Raw genomic sequence first — 21,720 nt, 5'->3', positions numbered from 1 at the left:
CTCCGAGCAGCACAGTTCGGTATTTGCTCGGGACTGATGAGAGCCCTCACTCACCCCAACACTTGCTGACACGAAAATGCCACGTTTGCTGCCTCTCCCTTCTAAACCTCCTACCCAGCACAGCCAGGATGGGGCCCAGAGCTGTGCTCAGGGCTGTAGAGCTGTGTAAAGCTAAATGTTCTCTCACTCACGTGGTACTGGGATCTCGGCTGAGCCTGCTAAGGAAAGGGAACATCACAGTGTTTATCTGACAGGGAAGTGATGATGCCTCATTTGTTCCCCATCTTTACAGCACGGATTTATTATACAAGGTCACATTCACCAACACCACTGCAGTCAATGTCTCCGTATACCTGGGGTAGTTTTGATCCCTGTTTCAGGAGCAGACCAAGGCCAAGCCAAGTTTCCCTAAAGATATCTACAAGGCACCACTCAGACTCCCTAACTGTTTCTGCATTTTCACCATGACATTCCCAAGAGTTCATAGGAACCATGACATAAAAAATCTGCAGCACAGAATTGTGCTGGTAGTAAACTGGACAACCTTGCCTTTTCCCAGGTGCCAGAATCCAGGCAACAGCTCATTTAAAAAATAAGTGAATAGCACCTCTCTAACAAGAAACAATAATTTGCATTCAAATCTAACAGCCTGTGTTGATTTCTTGCTGAATTATACTGACACAGTCCTAGCTTACATTGCAATTCCATCCCTTTAGTCCCCATAGTTTAAGTCACAGTATTTTCTAAATGTTTACTGTGAGGTTATTTTTCATACATTTTTCCCCAGCCATCAGAACAGAATTGTTTTCAAGGTTTTATATAAGTGGATCAGTTTGAATTTTCCAATTGGCTTGGTCTACTTTTCTACCTGTTGTGAGTGGTAATGAAGGCTTCCTTTACTCCCCACTTCTGCTATTTTTCTTTCCAAGAGGAATTCAAATGAAACAAAACTGTATTTGGAATGGGTGTGTTGGTTTGGGTTTGTTTTTTTGGTTGTGAGATTTTTTTGTAGTTCCAGCTGTACATGCTGGAAATTTCTGCAGAACAGATCCCTTTTTAAAATATGTGCCATTCCCTGTGTCCCTGACCCCTCAGTACCTACACTGGCAATCCCTAAACTTAATTGCACCACATGCCCTCCCCCTGCAGATTTAATTCTTTCACAGTTAACAACTTAAGACACAGTTTTAACTGTTCTGGAAATGGCCACTCTCCCTTACAATGTAGATTTTTTTTCCCACTAAGCTTGTTGTTGGACACAGAAGTTAATTGTGCTAATTAGTCCAGCAGTTAGCTATGCAAATGCATGTGGCTGAGCCTCATTACAGGGATGCATTAGGAGGCTGCTGTTCTGACTGCATCTCCCAGTGCTTGGCACAGCCACCCCAGTGTTTCTGAAATGCCTTGATCTCCCTGCCTGGCTGTGCCTCCTTGTCACTCCTGACCAGGGTAGGCTGTCCCATCCCCCCAGGTGGCCACTAGCTGCTCACTGCCTGAGGACGTGGCAGCAGGGGCAGTGACATCCTCAAGATCTCTGTCACCCTCCTACCTCGATCAAAGGGGTTCTGAGGCTGCCAAACACCTCCTGGGGAGACACTGGAGGAGGAGCAGTGGCCACTGCCATTCAAAGTGCTTATTAGTCACAGGCAGAGAATGATCTCCTCACACATCAGCAGGGTGAGGCTGTTCCCCCTGACCTCTGAGCAGTGTTAGGGTACCAATGCCATTGCTTGGCTGAGTCATCACTGATGAAGGATTAACACACCCCTATCAAAGGACAAGAATCTGTAGCTGCCAAAGCCAGCAGGCAGAAGGATGGTCCCAGACAGCCCCATCTGGGGCATGGCAGGAGGCACTGGCAGACAAGGACCCTGGGAGTACAACCTTCCCATCCATCCCTCCCCAGAGCATCCCAGCTGATCACAAGGATACAGGGAGCAGGTTGTTCCTCTCTGCCAGGGTCAAATATACAACAGGCTGTTCAACCTGTACTACCCACACCTGAAACTTGTTTGTCTCCACTCCCTGCCCATGCCATGGGAAGGTGTCAATCTCCAGACTCACCCCCTGACCACACAAACTGCATCTCTATCATCATCAACCCATGTGGTCTGCACTGTGCCACCACTGGGACAGCTCAGGAGCCCACTCTGAGCACAGACAGCTCTCCTCATTAACCAAATGCACGTTCATGCCAGCTACAATGACATGAATGCCATCCCCAGGCTTGAGAACAATCATCTCCTCAGGCCCCTCAGCAGGACAGAGCCAACTCCCTCCCATCAGGAGAGGAGCCAGCAACAGGTGAAAGGAGCTGCTCCAGCTTCTCAACTCATCTTCACCCAGAGTGCTTGTTTCAACAAAATCATGCAGCACTGCAGTAATACAGATATTTTTTAATTACCTTGTAACAAATTAGTCACACATGTCCTGGAGCATTTTCTGTTAGAAGGAAAGTGCTTAATTCTCCTGAGACTGGCAGGAACAAGATTGTGGTCTGGGATCATTCTTAAAATTCTCCTTGGAGTTCACAAAGTCATCACAAAGCTTCTTCCTGCTCAAAGATTGTTGAAAACCTTGAATACTGCAAAGAGGAATTAATGTTCCAGTGGCTCTGGAGGATAAGGTGGAACAAAAGCTCAAACTGCCATCACCACAAAGACTTGTGAACTCTTAGGAGCTAAAGCACAGCAACGTTTTTTTATGATGAAGCATTACAGCAACACTTGATAGCAAAAGGAGCGGTTTGTTTCAGCTTCCAAACATTTTTTAGCAGATCAGGGTGCAAGGCCATCCTTGATTCTGCCCTTCCCTGGCAGTAGAGGGATCTGGATACAGAGCAGCTCCTTTATGGGAAGAAGCAATGGGCTCTCAGGAGTCAGTGCAGAGCATTCCTGCTCCCTGTGTGTTACAAAGGCCAGACTCACCAGCAGCCTGAGCTCACAGTGAGCCCTGCAGCTGCACACATCTGTTCCAGGGAGCACAGACTAAGAGCAGTGATAAGCCTGCAGCAGGTACAGTTATTGGATGCAGAACCCTCCTGCTTCATTGAAACCTGGGGCTTTAGCTGTCCCACACTGGGTTATTTATTCCCTTTCATTGCCACAGCAAGGAAGTTGAAGCCAGTGGGCAAAGTGGGTAGAAATTAATTCTACTTGATTAACCATACATTTGATCAGTCTGCTATTTACTCCTTTCTCCAAATAATGACTAGATCCCATGGACAGGTACATATCTGAAATTTTGGGAGAGGGGTCTAAGCCATTAGTACCATTAGTACCATTACAATACTGCACCCCATTAGTACTTGGGGTGCAGTAATGTGTTACCTCCAGCAGAACACACCACACAATGTGGTTTTATACATCCAGCCCCTCTGAGCTTCACACTTGCTGAGGGTTCCCACTGGTTTGGCTGATTTGCTTTCGGTTCAGGAAGGACACAATGCCCAGGGAAGCTCATGGCAAGAGAAAAATCCACTCAGAGGTATATTACAAAGGAAAAGGTGTAAGGGCTACAGGTTTTTAGGACAGTTATATTGAAAATAGACATTTTAAAGACAACTCAGGAAGAGAGACAGACTGCCAGCACAGGCATCCACTATGAGAAAGGTGAGATAAACCTTTAAAAACATTACAGCCATGGATTTTAGCATTCAGACACTGGAAGTCAATACTGGCCCCCAGGATGCAAGGGGAACAGTGCTCAGTGTGTGTTGGTGCTGCTGTCCAAGGTGTGGAGGCAGCAGGGTGGGGACACAAGGCTGGCAGCTCCTGCAGCAATGGCAGGAGAAGGTCTCCCTGAACAAAGCTCTTCTAAGACGGGCAGCATCCTCCAGAAAAGGTAAATCCACTCAATCTCCACGACTGATAAAACACCTTTGGTGTCCTATTGCACCACAGTTCCAATTTTCATAGAGAAATTCAAAGAGGGACAAAAAGTAAAGGTCCATAAAAATAAAGATGTCCATGGTCCCAAGACGTGCCAGGGCATGCTGGTGACCAGCTACTCAGTCCCAGTGCCAACATCTCACCCACACAAAAAAGAATGGCACAGCCCCTCCCCTTCTGGACCTTCATGGCTCAGATGCAGTGAGTCAGAGGGGGCTGTGCCTCCTCTGCAGATCCCTCTGGAGGTCAAGGGCTCCTCATACAGAAGATGCCAAAGAACAGAAAGCTGTAAACCCATGAGGGCTGCATGGTTAGAAGCTCTTTTTACAGAAGTTTGTGCTTTAGATGCTTCAGAAGCAGGCAGACATTCTGGCTGTTCATTCTGGAGAGTTCTGTTCTGTGCTCATCTGAATGAGCTTTGTAGAGGGAGAATTTAATTTTGTTTTGTTCAGAAAGCACAGTTTGTGCCCTGCCCCTCTCCAAGAATGTGACAACACTAATATCACATTATTGCACAGCAACATCCCCAGTTGGAATTAGGAATTGGAAACACTTAGTGGAGATCAGCTGACATCAGCCCTACTCCTACAAAGGCTGCAGAGCATCTCTATTGCCTACACACCATCCCCAGCATTGCTTGTCACAATATCTCCTATTAGAAAACCAAAAAACCACTTTAGTCTTGTTCCAAGTTAATCCCTAGCTTTGGCAAGACTTCTCAGTTTGTCAATGGACATCCCAAAACTAATTTTATTATAAAAGAAGGGAAAATCTTTGGCCTTTAAGGATATGCACTAATTAGCTTTATCTTGCATCAGCCCTGCTACTGTTGCCCCTCTCTGGCTGTCTCCAGCATGTTGGTCCTACCAAGGGTCACTCATGGGAGAGTCTCTGTGTCCAGAGGAATTTTCAGAGGCTCCATGGAGGACCTCTCTGTCTTGGGGATCCAGTCAGATGATTTTCCAGATTTCAAAGGTTCTGTGAAAGGACTAGAGGCAATAACAGATTATGAATATAGTTACAGTTAAAAATACATCACATTTCCATTACGCATGACCAAAGTCATTAAGAAAGCATGACCAAAATCATTAAGAAAGCAATCTGGTGTGCTATTTTCATTTAACAGATCAAATCCAGTTTATTCAGTCAATGCCATTAATTAGTCATTTGCATGAATATCTGTTCCTGCAGGGGATACACTTCAAAATGTTCCCACAAGTAGGAGAACTCCTGCTATCTGAGACAGCAGGTGTGTGGCAGCAGGGGACACAGGGACAATGGGCATTGCAAGTACAACTTGTGTGTCTGCATAAAAGTCCTGTGGTGTTACTATTTGCCCATTACCAAAGCCTCACTAAGTTTCTTTTTTTTTTCTTTTTTTTTTTTTAATCCTGAGCAGGGAAAGGTGGTTTAAAATTATTATAATAGGTTGATTTGAAGCACTGTATTCTGCTGCTTCCCATTTCTCACTGCCACTCCGAGTTCCAGGACCCCATAGTTCATGGTAAACAAATAAGACAACACGGGCATGCAAGCTGTGAAGAAATCTGCTCTTTCATGCACAGCTAGAGCTGTTTTGCATAGCACTTTCCTGCCTGGATTGGAGTGTGTCTCTGGGGAGCACAGCAGGCAGGTACTTGTGCTCTTCTCACTTCAGGATTCTGCACCCACTTTGGTTTGCCTTCCCTAAAGATCAAGTGTGGCAGTCAGACTTTTCTATTGAATTAGTTAACTGTTCAAAAACATTACTTTGAATCCACTGTGGCGTTATTTTTTGAGTCAGTGTATATATTTTAATACATCATCCCAGTCTCAAAGGCAGGGGATGAGCAGTGCCACGATTGTTTGACTCTGTGTTATCCCTGCAAGGAATACAGACCCTGCTGCTGGCTTTTCTCTGCCCCTCTGCCTGCTCCTGCTGGTGTAACCTTGGCAGCTGCAATGCAACAGCTGTCTCTTTCTCACTTGTTTATCCATGTGAGAGAGACTTCTGAGGCCCCAACTTCAGTGCCAGCTGTGAATGGTCTCCAAATTGCTTTTGCAAAGTTTGCTTCCTCACAGTCTGGCTCAGTGTTCCTGCTCCCTGTGCTCTTAGGGATCAGTATTCACTGACATTTTCCCCCCATAGCTCCTGGTTATTTCTAGGTAGCATCTGAATTCCTTCCTTATTGACTCAGTATGTGTTCTTTTAAACTGTTGTTTTAGAAGTGGAAGAATTTATTTCTCAGCTATTTTTTTCTCCTTCCTTCCTTCCTTCCTTCCTTCCTTCCTTCCTTCCTTCCTTCCTTCCTTCCTTCCTTCCTTCCTTCCTTCCTTCCTTCCTTCCTTCCGCCACTTCCTTCCTTCCGCCACTTCCTTCCTTCCGCCACTTCCTTCCTTCCTTCCTTCCTTCCTTCCGCCACTTCCTTCCTTCCTTCCTTCCTTCCTTCCTTCCTTCCTTCCTTCCTTCCTTCCTTCCTTCCTTCCTTCCTTCCTTCCTTCCTTCCTTCCTTCCTTCCTTCCTTCCTTCCTTCCTTCCTTCCGCCACTTCCTTCCGCCACTTCCTTCCTTCCTTCCTTCCGCCACTTCCTTCCGCCACTTCCTCTCTCTGAATAGCCACAACATGTATTTTGGAAGTGAAATATCCAGGTGAGAAAATGTAAAAGCCATCACCAGGGAGGAGAAAATACCCCCCAAGTCACTGAGAATCAAGCAGAGAATCCCCATGTTCACAACAGCTGCAAACACATTAGGCTGTTTAGCAGCCTACTGCTTGGAAAAGAGAGAGCCTCATCTTCATTTTTAGCTCCAAAGTGATTTATAGGATGAATAAATGATCTGCATATAAGATGATGACTGGTTTAAATGTAAATGTTGTGAAAGACTTCTTATGTAAGCACATACATTGCCTGAGAGATCCTTGTACATAAAAGCTGCAGCTGGAGCAAGAGGCTTTTTAAGCATTTGTTTTATGAAGTACACTTTTCATCACAATGGTTGTTATTTTTCATTTACTTTTATATCAGCTTTAACCAAAAGAAAAAAATCAAAAAATACTTGAACTCACAACATGAACCATACACTTTTAATAGTGAGGCTATGCAAAATAATGGCACTGTTAAATGGCTGAGTAAAACACACATTCATCCTAAAGATGTCTCATACTTGAAAGTTGTATCATGACAACCTCTGAAGTCTCACAGGTGATGGAGACATAAAGACCAAACCACCTCAGTTTCTGAGCATAAAACATGTGGTTCCTGCAGGCTGGGCAGGCTGAGCCCACCTTTGGCCATTTGGAGAGGATCTCCTCAGGACTGCCATCACCTATAGCAGAGGGTGTGACCACTGGGCCCTGAGGAGTGGTGACCCACTGAACACAATGTTAGCCTCATTACTTCTTTTAACTATTCCCAAAAAACACCAAGAGGTGCAAAGATGTCACCTCTGCCACCTGCACTGGCATTTTCTCTGGTGTTTAGTGCCTCCCCAACAGGCTCACGGGAGCTGGATGGGTTGTGGTGACCACTGCCCTCAGTTTCTGCTGGGACTATGAAGGCTGTGAGGATTTGTAAGCTGGTGTGGTTTTTACCAAGTGTTTCTAGACTTCTTGGGATTAAATCTGCTGTGGTAAGCATATGTTGCTGCATTCCTGCTAGCTCTGTGGTAGATAAGCTTTTCCTCCAACCTAAAATAACCTCCTCAAGAGTCTGAACAATGAAAACACTGCCAACACTTGTCTTCTCTGAAAGAGGCACAAAGGGACCCAAAGCCCTTCCTGTCTGCTTCATGTCTTTATTTTTGGAGAAGGCAAACCCACAATGTTTTCAGATTTCTGTTCTCAAGTCTGAAAGTAGAAGGAAGAGGCAGAAAACAACACTTGGGCAGAACTCCACTGGGCAGATAAAACAAGTAATGCACAGATTCATGTCACCTCACCCAATTTCCCCCTGTGTGCCTCAGTACCTGTCGGGTGGCAGCAGGGTTTGTGACCCCGACTTGTGTTAAAAGTCTGATTCAGCCTGCGCCTCCAAAGGATCAGTCGAAGTTCTTCAGTTTTCAGTCTCAAGGTTGTTCATTGTATCTTATCTATAAAATTTTCTTCCTGCCCAGCCGAGATCCATTCAGCAGGACAGTCAGAGACACTCTGCCTGCCCCCAGGGCGGTGTTATCTTTATATACTACAAACTATGTATACCATGTTTACAGTTATTTTCCAATCCCCATCACCTATGTTAGACAGTGAGCTTCTACTCTAAACCAATCTAAAAGTGCCAACATCACCACTGAAGATGGAGGTAGAGAAGAAGAAGAAGAAGAAAGGCTAGACATGCCCAAAACCCTCCATCTTGTCCCTAAAAACCCCTATACTAAAATACCAAAATCTACATTTGTACCCTGTGATTCCTCTATTATTACACTGCTTAAACTGCTGTGGCTTTATCTCTTCATGTAAAGGTGGCAGTTTGCTCCATGGTTTGTAATCAAACCCACTGGTGTTCTGGGCTGTGTGCCAGGGTCTCCGAGCCCCCTGGCAAGGGTCCCGGCAACTCTGAACTCCCAAAGGGATGTCCTGAGTTCTGACAAATACCCACCCTGTATTCACCTTTCTGGGCTGCAGGTCTTGCACACTACATGTAATTATCCCAGAGGACACACAAAACTGTTACTGGTATGTTGAAAGCAATGGTATGTGGAAATGCAATTTATGGAAAATGGGCCAACTGGAAAGGTCTATTCAGAACCCCAAAGTAGAGGTACGAATGTGTGCTTGCTAAAATAGGTAAAGGAGATTAACAAAATTGCCTTGTTACTACTGTAACCTCAAGAGTAGCTTCTGTTGTGATGAAGCAAACAGAAACCAGAACAATGCCTTGCTCCATGTTTTTTAAGACTGAGCAGCAGTTTTGATATGCCATTTGTACCACCTATGAGAGCTTTCATTTTCACAAGCCTGCTAGTACTGTGTCACTGTTTTAACTGCCTCGAGAGGTACTCTTGAGCTCTGAGGATACTGCACCAAACCAGATTCCCAGCTCACTTGTAGCCAGATGACAGAGTAAAGAAAGTGGAAACCTTACAGCACGATGTACAAACACATGCAGTACATAACTGCCCAAACAGAAACCTAAATAGAATAAATAATTCAAGTAGTGTGGTGAGGAAGTCCTGTTCTCATGGATTTATTTGATCTACCTCTAGCACCAGAAAATTAATGCAGAAGAGATGTATAACATCTATATATCCTATACATCTTACAGGGGAACAGCAGGGCTCTGGGCACAGCAAAAGGGGATAAGAGATCCTTTATTTAGCATTGATAATGTTCATTAATTACAGAGACTCTGCAGGAATTCATCAATGCCACCTTGAGCACTCAGGTGGTGCTGGAGCAGGAGCAGATTCCCAGCCCCTGATGTCCTGCAGGCAGAGAGGGTGAAACCCTCCCATTGCCACTTGAAATGACAAAGGGTGCCTCAACCTTGACCCTGCTGGAAACAGGGATGAGTCTTCAAAAGGCTGTGACTGTCAGTGGCACAAGAGCAGCAGCAGCAGCAGAGATGGGATGTCCAAAATGTACAGGCAGCATAAAATATCTCTTGCCAAAAGTCCCTCTCTATTACTCCCTGTGCCTTCCCATCAGAGGGTTTTGTTCCTTTGGGTCTGACAGCCAGGCTGAGGCACAGGGAATGGCTCTGGATGTCTGAGTGTTGCTGAAGGGTGCTAGGAGTGCTGAGCAACACTCACTGTGGGACTGAGGACCTCTGTTTAAGTCACTGGGACTCAGTATTACTTTGAGATTGCCCCAGTCCACTTTACAGAGCTTCACACTTATGAATATGAATAAAATATGGTACAGCCTCCCCAAAACATTGCACAGATACTCTGATGTACTTAATCATAACTTCCTACACTCAATCCAAAACAAGAAGTGTGTCCTTTCTATAACACTCACTGGTGAGCTTGTCCCCAACACAGTTTTCCCTACATTACTGTTTGATTTGGTATCTCTGACCTTTGGATTTACCATATTCTGAAGACAGCAAAGTAGAAATAATGACACAAACATCTGAAAGCCTACAGCTGTGAGCCTCTGAATTCCTGCACAAAAAAAAATCCGTGATTTCATTTAGTTTAGAAAATAGGACAAAGAAGGGAAGTTGAGATATTTTGAGACTAACAGAAAGTTCCACAACATGGTTACACAAAGCTATGCAGGAATGTGGACTTTTCACCCTGAGTATAAAACTCTTAGGAAATCACACAAGTATGAAATGTGAGCTAGAGTGTGAGAGAGCAAACCAGAGTGAGCCATTTTGTTGTCACAGATAATTAATGCATGTCTCATTTGCATACCTCTCAAATTTCATGGAACTACACATATGAAACATCCCCATCATGTGTACACACATAAAAATCAGCTACAGGTGGTGCAAGTGACTGCCTGCATATGCTGTAATCCAGCACCAAAGTCCCCCAGAGACAAAAACTGAGCCCACTCCTCTTCCAGCTTGCTGTTATCCTGCCCTGATTACAAGAGGAGATGCAGGAGCACTTAGAACCCACCAGGGTGGGCAGCAGGAGACCAATGCCATGTGCTCAGATCAGGCTTTGCTGTAAAGTGTGTCCTGAAACTCCCTGGGTCAATGCCCAGCTCTGCCTGTGGAGTATCTGCAATGTGTTACCTTTGGAAAACTCACAAAGTTTCACATTCATGCATGAACTTATGCTAGAAAAAAGTTGCATCACCTATCACTGCATTCTCTCTTGAGCAAATCAGAATTTTTGAAACAAGTAGGGGCAGATTTCATCAGTCCTGAGAACACTATCAGCCTTTTATTGCAAATATTACCCAAAGACATCTTTTTGGACAGATTTTCCAGGGATAATAAGCCAGCTTAGGGCTTATATTTATTCATGGAATCAGCAGTCTTTTCATTTCTATTGTTCATCTCTGTAGATCAAGACTTCGACTGGTGTGGGAAGTGACTGCAGGATGGGATGTTTAGAGGCTTAATCTGCCAGAGCCTGAAATAATAGAAATAGAAGTTGGCCAGCATTTAAATAAATAAATAAATAAATAAAAATTTCTATCTGCCTTATGGAGCAATCCAGAACACCAAGTTAACTAATTCTCACCTTGAGTTGCAGTTTGGTGACACCAGAACAAGCAGTAGCTCCTCTGAGAGGATTAGTATGAGCAGAAAATGAAGAGATTGATGGGCAATGTATCTGAGCTCAGCATGAAAGGGAAACTGTTGCACAAAGCTTTAACAGACATCATTCTTCAGAAGTACCTGCTTATCACTTTGCCCCTTCCAGCAGTCAAAGAAAAGTCAAAGTACATGGGAAAACTCTAAGCACCAGATCAGGCTTTTAATTATGTCCAGAAATGAAGAGACAAGCTTTTTAAAATAGATAAATCTATTTCCAACCTTTGCCCCCCTTCATAGATGCCAGAGACAGGCTGCATGTGATTAAAAGCTACAAAAATAGCAGCTACAGTCTTGCAAGGATGCTTTCAATTGGCATTTTCTTTCAACTGATTTCACTTCAGATAATATTGGCAGCAGGATGCCACAGACCTGATTAAACAGTTCATCTCAACCATTGAGTGCCAGCCTGAGATTGTTGGTTCAGCTTTGTGGTAGTGGTAGAAGGCAAATAAATATTCACTTACAGTCCACCCAGCACTGCATTTTAATACTTTCTTATCAAGTGGTCCATTAGGATGGCATGAATTGTAATAAAATGAACCTTTTTGTATCTCACTGTTAAATTAACTCTGCTGTCTCACATTCCTTGATACAAACACATTCTCCAGCAACACAGAGGACTCAGACAGCTGCCTCAGAGAAACCTGCTCTAAAGATTTCATTTTCTCCCCAATAACAATATGGTTTGTTAACAGAAGTTTATGCAAACACAGATGGTAGAATAAGCCCTTTATGATGCAGGTAGGCCTTTGCTGAAAGAGAAGAGCTCACAGTGAATTGCAGAACATGATACCAGAACATCTCTTCACTTTGACTCTCCTTCCATAAGGAAAAGAGGTAGTTAATTTGTTTGAGATGAATTTTTTTTTTTGGGATACAGAAACTTAAGTATATTCATCAGATTTTGCCCTGTAAATGAGGTTTAAATTTCTATAATCAGAGATAATTGGCTGCAAATAAGTCTGATAGAGCTTCCACCCTGGCAAAATCCTGTACCTCATCTTCTCCCAGGCACTGAAGCTCCTTGATGTTACTCTGCCTCTGTGAAGTGGCTCAGAGTGGCTGTAAGTGCAAGGCACATCAATTTTGAAGCCTCCTTACATAGTCAGAGAAATTGCAATGCCAACAGGAAAAATGAACACCTATTTTTTCTTTGCTGGAGACAAAACCAAAAGAAGCATCTTTTCATGAATAGTCCTCTGGTATGGTTGTATGCAGTCAATACAGCCACCATATAAGATCATTGTAATGAAAATGAAAATTTTCTAAATGAAAAAGAACCTTTTTCTTTTTATGCAGTATTTGTATTCCAACAGCACCAAGGAGCTGCATAGCTGGGGGTTCCCTGTGCTTTGGGCTAGAGGAGTTTACAACAGAACAAGTGACCCTGCAGAAAATACCTTACAGTCCCAGCAAGAGCATTCTGCCTGCCACCTGCACAGCACACTGCTTCCTGTTCCTAAGACACTGCTTTACTATCAGTGACTTTCTCTCTCCACACAGGACAGAAGTTTCTTTTTCCAGGCCTCACTTCTGAGGCACCCTGCAGAAGACTCTTTCCATGTGTGCAGCATTGCATCTCTGTACACTTCCTGCATACACAAAGATTGAATGGTTCACATTCAGTAGCTTTTGGTGATGGTACACCTCAGTTTGGGTTTAGAAAGGATTTAAAAGGTGTGGTTCCCTGCAGAGGTGAAGCTCGTTGGAAGGTGAGATTTGATGGGACCTCCACCAAACTCAGCGTTCTGTTTCCACTTTCAGTGCTGGGCTTGGACACCAAGACCACAACCTTGCTGGGGGCTGGGACCTGGTACTTACACTGCAGCTCAGAATTACCAAAATGTGCAACTTTGGGCTAAGTATCAATAGGTAATTCAAAGTCCAGGGCCTTTTTTCCTTCACACAATGCACATCTAAAGAGTCATTCATGAATAAGACTCCTGATCTTACCCAGTGGGATGTGGTGGTGTATTTATAGCCCAGAATCCATTACAGTTAATACTGCACCATTTACACTCATCTGCCATAAATCTAATACTGTTGTTATGACTGCCCTGCTTAATGTGCTCCAGGAATGCTCTTCAAGCCAGTATCAATTATATTTGCAAATAAATGAATGCTTTGGGTTAAACAAAGTGAAAACATTCTTCCTCTGAGAAATTTAGTACTTTGTATCTGCATCTATTCCAAGTGGGTCTTGTGTTTTATTCAATTAAGCACCACAGATGACAACCACAATCCAGAAAACATTAAATGAAAACATTGATTCTGCAATAATAACATTGGATGAGCCATGAACTGCTACCAATACCATAATCCTGACACATCAAACTCAATTACAACTTCAAAATAGTCCTTTTATTTCACAGTAATTATTTAATATTATTTTCTGCTTGACTCTTTTATCACTGGCATTTGCACCAAGCTGTCTCTGATTTAAAAGCTGGTATTTTGTGACCTCAGTCTAACTATCAGGTAGCACAAATGTTATGGAATGTGTTCTTATCCTGCTCCTCTTTGACATTGCTGTTTTCAAGATTAGATTGTGCAGTCACATCAAGCCAGAGCTTTTGCACCAAACCCAGACATTCACTTTTCTTTGTCTTTGGAAACCAGCAGGTCCCTGATGATGGTCTGGACAGGCCGGGCTTGAACCTTACTGGAGTTAGGAGAGTCTGCAAAGGGAAGGTCTTTGACACCTCTCCTTTCTGCATTTAAAAAAAAAACAACCAACCCCAATAAAAACCCAGATCCAGAGGTTTGCAAATGAGATACAGGAATAAAGAATTTCCAGTCTAAACCCTTGTGCCACCATGGGCTTTGATACAACACAAACTTTTTGCAATATAGCGTCTCATAATGAGTGAGACTTTATCAAACATCCATCCCTGCCTCAGTATAATGGTTTAAAAGCCAATATCTATTCTCATTATATCCATAGCACAGCCCTCAAAATGTCACTTTTCCCTTACAGATCAGGAGCCTTTGCAGCAACCTTCTTTATAATTATGTTTATTAGCAGCATCAATTTCCATTTCTCCAGGCACCCCAGAGGAACAGCAGGTGCCTTTCAACATTTACAAGGCAAACTGGCAATAATTGCTTTCCCCACTATGGAAACTCCATCAGTGCTGGGGTGATGTGAGGCACAGCAAACCCTAATGATACCTCAGTCAGGCACTAAGGAATAGCACCAGCCTGATTTTTCCAGGATTCCCTTCAGCAATCGATCCCTTACTCAGGACTAAAATACATCTGCAAAGAGAGGAAGTATTTATGATAAAGGATAGTGCAGACAAGCATGTTTGGAGAGGTTGCCAGAAGGTACAACTAAATCTTCAGGAAAGACTCGTGTGTGGAGAGTTCTTTAAAGTCTTCACACAGTGAGGCATGTGAGAAGCCCAAATTCCATTAAAAAAGAAGAAAAAAAATCAATTTCTGGCCTTCCTGAAGAAAAGGGAAAGATTGACTTCATTAACACAAAGTGCAAAACCCAGTAGAGAGAAAAAGAGGCCTGGAAATACATTTCCTTTTAAAATGCCAGCACTCTTTTTCTTTATTTTAAATGCTGATATATTTTTCATTTTAGTATGGTTTATTACTTCTTGCACATTCAGGTCTGACAGTAGAGCAGCTCATTCACCTAAACATTTAGCAAACTTGACAGTATTTAGCTCTAATAACTTGAGAGCCTGAGAAAGCACAGGAACATCATCATTTCATGCATCACATCTGTTTAAGAACAGATACAAAGTACTGCTCACAAGCCGTAACAGAAACAATATTGTCCCAGCAGTAAAACCACAGAATGGAAAAATCATGGAAATATTACCCATTTTCAAGTTCCATGGAAAAAAAAAAAAAAGAAAGAAGAGCAAGTGAAGAGGGTTTTGGTCGTGCTGATTTAGCTAGTGAAACTCTAAAGGCAAAATAGAAGTTTAATGCAGGGTAATGAAATTGTACATTTTACATTTTCTTCTCAGCTTGAAGAAGACCCCCTGGTTAAAAGTGAATTTTAAGTAGTTTCCAATATGTAAAATTTAAAGGTTTTTGTGGTTTTGTAGTTAGTTGTGCTGTTGCTATCTGTGATAAAGTGATACTAAATAGCCTGAGTGCATCAGTCTGGCAAATGTAATAAAATTGAAACCTGCAAGTGCAGCCACCTTACATGTGAGGCCATTGCTGAATGAAGGACATATTTGCAGCAGCAAGCAAGATCAAAAGCACAAAACACATTACATTGGATCAAGTTAATGATCAGTTTAATACAGCTTGTATTATGACAGCCAGAATCAGCCAGATTAAATGACAAAAATACTTTCACAAACCTGCTCAAAGGCACAAATTTTCTGTTATTAGTATTCCTTCCAAAAGCTCTTTTTATATATTTCTAATCTTTATGCTGATGATTGTGAATGCTTTTTGTTCATGTAAACACAGGAGCATACAGAAGACCTGACTAGAAATACAAATGGGTGAGTTCAATGTGCAGAAAACATAATTATTCCAGGAAGTGTAAAAACCAGGAAGGATTCTGTGTCTCCAGTTTAGCTTTTATCTTCATCCCCTATTCTTAAATTTTAATTTAAGTTGTGGAGCTTGACTATCTCCCCTAAAAGGTGCTGCTGCTAATCAAAACAACAGCAGTACTTTTAATTTTGATATGTTTCCATATTCTCCCCAAACCTGTGAGAATTAATCTCTCATCTCCTTTTGTGGCAACAAGTTCCATGTGTGAAAATAACATCTGTGTGTTCAACTTGAACTCAAATATTAGAAATGTGTGACTTATTGCTTGTTCAGAAGCTTTTATTTTCTCTTCCCTGGACCATGCTTTGCAGCAGGACTTCAAGAGACACGGGGAAATGTTTGGGGGGCAGGTAAGGACAATTATTTAAAGAGTCTGGGTGGAGAATCTCATGGCTCTGGTTTTTGCTACCCTGGTTTCTTCCTCTCTGTAGCTTCTTGTGCATCTGTTCATCAATAACCATGACCATTTGCATGTGAGGAAGGGGAAAAGATGTCCTGATATTCTGTTTAGTCCCATTCCCTTCTTTCATCCTCTTCTACTGTGAGAGAAAAGGGCTCCAAAATTGAGGATTCCTGGCAGGACACCTTTGATGTCCTCCTTGTGGTCTCCTTTCCAAAACTAAATAACACCCCTGTTTAAGAATTCTCCAGTCAGTAAGATTTGATTTACTTGAGCCTCTAAATATACTCATCAGACACCTCTGAGCCCAGCCCTGCATGCAACATTCCAAGTGAAACCACAGTGCTTACTTATACAATTATATAATTACATTACAATTACCCTCTGTATTATCCTCTGTCCCGTTTTTAACGCATTTCAACATCTTGTTTGCATTTTGTTAATTCCTTTTTTTTTTTTTTTCCTGAGTCCTGCTAAGCTCCTGGCCTCAGTGATGTATTGTAGTGATGCAGCTCCAGAGGTGCACTGTCATCCAAGCAATTACTGTTGTCCATCATCAACTAATTTCCATTGTCTGTAGGAAAACTCAAGGTCACACTCTTGCACTGCAGCTTTGGGCTGATCACCCTAAAGAATATGGCACTAATAATTACAATTTAAATGCTACAACAGATGAATAGCAAGCACATTAACAGTGGTTCAGCTATGAAGATTATGCTGGAGGAGGAGATTACCACAATGCTGGATCCCTGAAGGTGCTGAGTCCTCACAATTCCTGTTTGCATTCCTGCTGGGTCAGTGCAAGGGTCTGGCAGGGTAAGATGCAGCACAGGGATGTCTGGGAGGTGTGCTCCCTTTGCACCATGGGACAGATCCCACTTGGAATAAAAATCTCACCTGCAAGATACCTGCTACTGCTTTAGTCTGCAAAAGAAGACAGGACACCCCTAGAAATAAATGCACCCCTAGAATGAAGAGAAAAGTGGGGAGAGGAAAACAATAGTTGCCCCTTTGCATATCTACTGCCCCACAGAGACACAGAGGGTCGATTTAATGCTGACCTATATCACTTTGGAAGGTGAAGAGAGAAGGAAAGAATCACACACAGGAAAGGGATGGACAGCTGCCCATTGCTGCTGCTTTGGGGCCTCCCATCTCCAACCAGGAGCAGGAATTCTCTTTGGGGAAGGAGCCCAGCACAGAGGGAAATGTTAAAAATATCACACTGCATTCTTCATTTTCTAATGAATATTTGCTGACATGGCATTCAGCTGTGCTGGAAACAATCTAGTTTGCCATCATTAATACTTTATGAGGCCAATCATCACCCCTGACAGAGCTGAGCTCCTTTCAATCAGAATGGTGCCCGAGGGGCAGCCCCTGCCAACAACGGACAAGAAGTTTTGCACAGCCTAAAGACTTGCACAGCCTTGAATGGTTTGTGGGGGTTCTGCCCCTCACTGTACCTGTAGGCACAAGGAAGCACAGGATTTTCCCCTTTTTCCTCTACATTTTAAGTCTAAAGCTCAAAACAAGGAAAGTGCTGCACAAGGATGTCTAACCTGATGCAAATAGATCGTGCACAACGTGTTTGCTCTGTTATCCCTCTGCTGTGTTACTGACACTATTTGTCCTCCCTGAACTAATTTTTAGTCATTTTCAGGAGATAATGTGCATTTTTTTAAGCAGATCAATATTTTGCATGCTATGCTTTCAGAAAATTCAGATAAATTATGGACTTTATTTGACATTTGTCTTCTGGCACAGTAACGTGTTTCAGAAAGTCAAGAGAATGGATAAGCCAAGAACTCCCTTTCCTAAGTCCAAGCAAAATATCCTCTGGTCAGTCATATTCTTACCAAAGTGTCGCTTTGGCACTGGATTTTTCAGGAGCATTGCTTATATATAGCAACTACATCAGCCATGCTGCCCAATCCTCTCCAGCCACGCCATCCTTGGAGAGGGATCAAAAAAATATCTGCCAAAGCTTTCAATTCCACTTGCTACTCCCATCTCAGTTCTCAGACGTAACTCATCTGGATCCCATGCCTTGACAATTTTTAACAGCTCTAATTGCCTAACTATCTGCTCTGGCATAATCATAAAACCTTTTAGCATTTCATATTGCCCCCAGGAAAATGTATTCTAGTCTCTGATATGACCTTCAGCTTTTTCTCTAAATACTAATGGCATAGAACCCATGGAGGCTTTTTGCAATGACAATCTCATCTGTCATTCCCTACTCATGTCTCTGAATGCCCTCATTGACCTCAGCATTCCTACATTTTTTCCTGTGATATTTAAGGATGTTGCTGCTGTTTACCCATAAGCCAGTTACTGTCTAGCAGGCCCAGTTTAATTTTTCAATGCCTTTTTCTATTCTCTATGCAGTTTTTTTAAAGGAAAGTAATAATTAAACATTCACTCAATCTCTTTATACACATGCACACAAATATGCATTTGGGAATAGGTTTTAGATGCATTCAAGTTTAGATAGGTAACTTTCTTTATTTAAACCTCCAGCACACTGGGACACACAAAAGGAAGAGAAGAAATAATTAAAAAAAAAAAAAAAACCTTCAAGTTTTTACATCCAAATCTTTGAGGATTTGATACATCTGATCCTTGAATTCATCTGTGTTTGCAGAGGGGACTCAGGGGCTGAAACACTGGAGGGAACCTGCTCTCAGCAGAGACCCTTGGGGCCACACTCTCAATCCTGTTGAGCTTCGTCCCATGCTACACATCTCAGAAAAATGTAAGGGGAGGTAAAATAAATTAAAATAATAATGAGGATGACACCCCTTATCCTCTGCCTTTCCCAGAAATTCAGCTTTTCCCTGGTATTTTTCCCCCACATACTACACACTTTTCTTAACACCAGGCTGAACTATTCACCACGTGGGGTCAGCTCAAACACCTCATGGCTGGTGACAATTTCCCCATTCTCAAATGCATTTTCTCAAACATCTTCCCTCTTACCATGTTGGTACCTCTGTTTTCTCTGCTGAAACCTGCACCCCTAGGCTGCTCTGTCCCTCAGGGTGATCAGCCACTCCAGAACATTTTAATTCAGGCTCATTAACCACTCCTCCTTCATCTTCACCACAGGTTTTGTGTTTATTCAAACATCTCTTGGTAGTGAAGCACACAGACCAGTAGCAGTCAAACAGAAGGGAAAGATTCCTGTGTCCCACATGTGTCTGAGCAGTTCCTTGAACAGTCCAAGCAGGCATTCAGCTTTTTGGGAGTAATATCACACAGAACCATAGAATCATGCAAGGGCTTGTGTTGGAAGGGACCATAAAGGGACCATCATCTGGTTCCACCCCCCTGCCATGGGCAGGGACATCTTCCACTAGCCCAGGCTGCTCAAAGCTCTGCCCAATCTGGCCTTGAACACTTTCAGAGATGTGAATTTCTTCTTCATATCTAATCTAAACCTACCCTCCTTCAGCATAAAGCCATCCCCCCTTGTCCTATGCCCCTTTAAGAGGCCCATCTAGAGCTCTCTTGCAGGCCCTCTTTGGGTTCTTGGCAAACAAATCTACTTTTCTCCTAAAATGCTCTCAAGTAGGCCAAGTTTATTTAAGCATATTCCCTTCCTCCCCTCCACCCAAACCCATTAATATGTGTTAGCAGAGATGAAGTTAACTTCATTATCTGTGAGTGTTTATAATCTCCATGTCCCTTTGTAGTCTTTTTCTTTCCTGCCTATTACTCACAGTTCCTCCCTATACAGAACCACACACAAATTCATTAACAGACTGTTTACTCCCTCTTCAGGATCATTAAATGGAGATGCTAAATGAGACCTGACCTAACACAGCTGCACTAAACATTTCCTTGTAAACAGAGACTTTCCCATTTATCAAAAACTCTAGAGTAATTTTCAGTCCACACAAAGCTGTTTATATTGAGGCAATTCCTAAAAGTTTTCAAATCCAGACTTGACCCATTATTTTACCCTGACAGAAGTTAGTAAAAAAAGGCCCTTAACTCAAACAAGAGTTCTTCAAGACATCAACCTGATGTCTGAGGAAGCTCTCTCCAAACCTTTATGAAAGGCTGAATACATCTATGGGATCATGAAACAAAACTGGAAACGTGTGGTTCTCTTCAACTGGAGACACTGTGTGCAGGGCACCAGCCACAGCCAGCCCTGGGCTGCTGAAGAACTCACATCAATTGGATAGAGCCCAGAAGAGGCTCACAATTTTCCAAAAATGCATCATATCTGAGGGAAAACTTGAAAGCATTCAGATGGTTTAATTTAGAGAGGCAGATGCTGAGGAGATGTAACATCTCTCAGGAATGGTGTGGGTATAATTAAACTTGCCTTCAGACACAAGGGTGAACTAGATGACCTTTACAGATCCTTTCTATTCCTATTTTCTCTGATGCCTTGATTGGGGAGGCTGTCTGCCCAAATTCCTCTCACAGACATCAGCCATCACAGGCAGAAGCCCTGCAGCCCTGAGCCTTGTATTCTACACCCCAAAGGCACCCACAGCTGCTCCAGGACTGCATCTCCCCTCAGACCCTTGGCTGAGGCTTTGGGTGCTCAGTGTCCTGCCAAATCTTCATTTCAAGGGTGGGAAATCCAGCAAGGGCTGTAAGAAAGGTAAACAGTGGAGCTGCTGCACCTCAGGACACCAAGGTCATGGGGAAAGCCTCTCGTGGTGCATCAGAGAAGGTCTGAGCTCTGGATGCTCCCCTGGGTCACCCACCAGCCAGAAACTCACACTGGGAAATGGGTCTGGGTGGCCCAGGAAAGACAAGGAGGCTGCTGGCAGTGCTGCTGTCTGTTCCAGCATTCAGTCTGCCCTTGCCTGGAGCAGGATGTCCCTCAAGTCCTGCTGCAGTTACCTTACAGGCATTTTTCACACTTCTAACCACCCTCTTGGCCTGTCTAATGAAGAGATACTCAGCACTATTTATTACAAGAGGTCACTTGCATCAAAGCACTTGTCTCCAGTCTTTATTTCTGATAATACTTAGAGAAAAATATTTTCCCTCTATTTTTCTCTCCCTTAACAAACAAGGACATGAATCATTTCCCATTTATCACTTCTTAACTATCACACTTGCTCTCCACAAACCCTTCCTAGCACTCCCAAAATGCTGTTGGGTGAATATGTAGCTTCCTACATCCATCCCCATCTCCAAAACAGCTGCATTTTATGCCCTCCTCCATTTGTGAATTTGCACAATCTATTTACAATTGTAAATACTTTAACTGTATTAAGCTGACATGTTTTCTTTCATGCCCATAGTCTGCAGATTAAATCTGCTGCTTAATTAATTTGCACTCAGAGTGCCCATCTCTTCTTCCCTCTGACCAGTTCTTCTGCTCAGCTTTGTGCTCCCTGCTGCACTCACCACATCCTCCCCTGCTTCCCTGGGCTTATTAATTGCTCCTTTTCCCCAGGCATAGCCTGCATACAGCTGGACAAAACTTCTCCCATTTAGAAACCATTGTCAGCTCAGGCATCTGGAAGGAGGGATATTTGGTTTTAATCAGGTACTTTGGGTAACTTTGTGCATCTCTGGTTTGATCATCAAAAGGGAGAAGCTACCTGTGTTTTCTTTTAAAAAGCTCTGTTTGACAGCTGGTTGTGTAATACAGCCCAGAGGGCAGATGAAACTCTTGGTGAAACACACAGAATCTTTTCTTTGATCACAGACCTTCCTGTAAACA

The 21,720-nt window shown here is 43.0% G+C and overlaps 1 protein-coding gene across 3 annotated transcripts in view; it reads right to left on the bottom strand.

Moving 5' to 3' along the window:
- Window positions 1-21,720, bottom strand: part of DPP6 (dipeptidyl peptidase like 6) — a 492,894-nt gene that overhangs the window by 254,072 nt on the left and 217,102 nt on the right. The window lies entirely within an intron of this gene.

Source organism: Haemorhous mexicanus, chromosome 1, assembly GCF_027477595.1.
Source record: "Haemorhous mexicanus isolate bHaeMex1 chromosome 1, bHaeMex1.pri, whole genome shotgun sequence".
NCBI lineage: Eukaryota > Metazoa > Chordata > Aves > Passeriformes > Fringillidae > Haemorhous > Haemorhous mexicanus.
The sequence above is the reverse complement of the archived record's forward strand: the minus strand, read 5'-3'. Positions and strand labels throughout refer to the sequence as shown.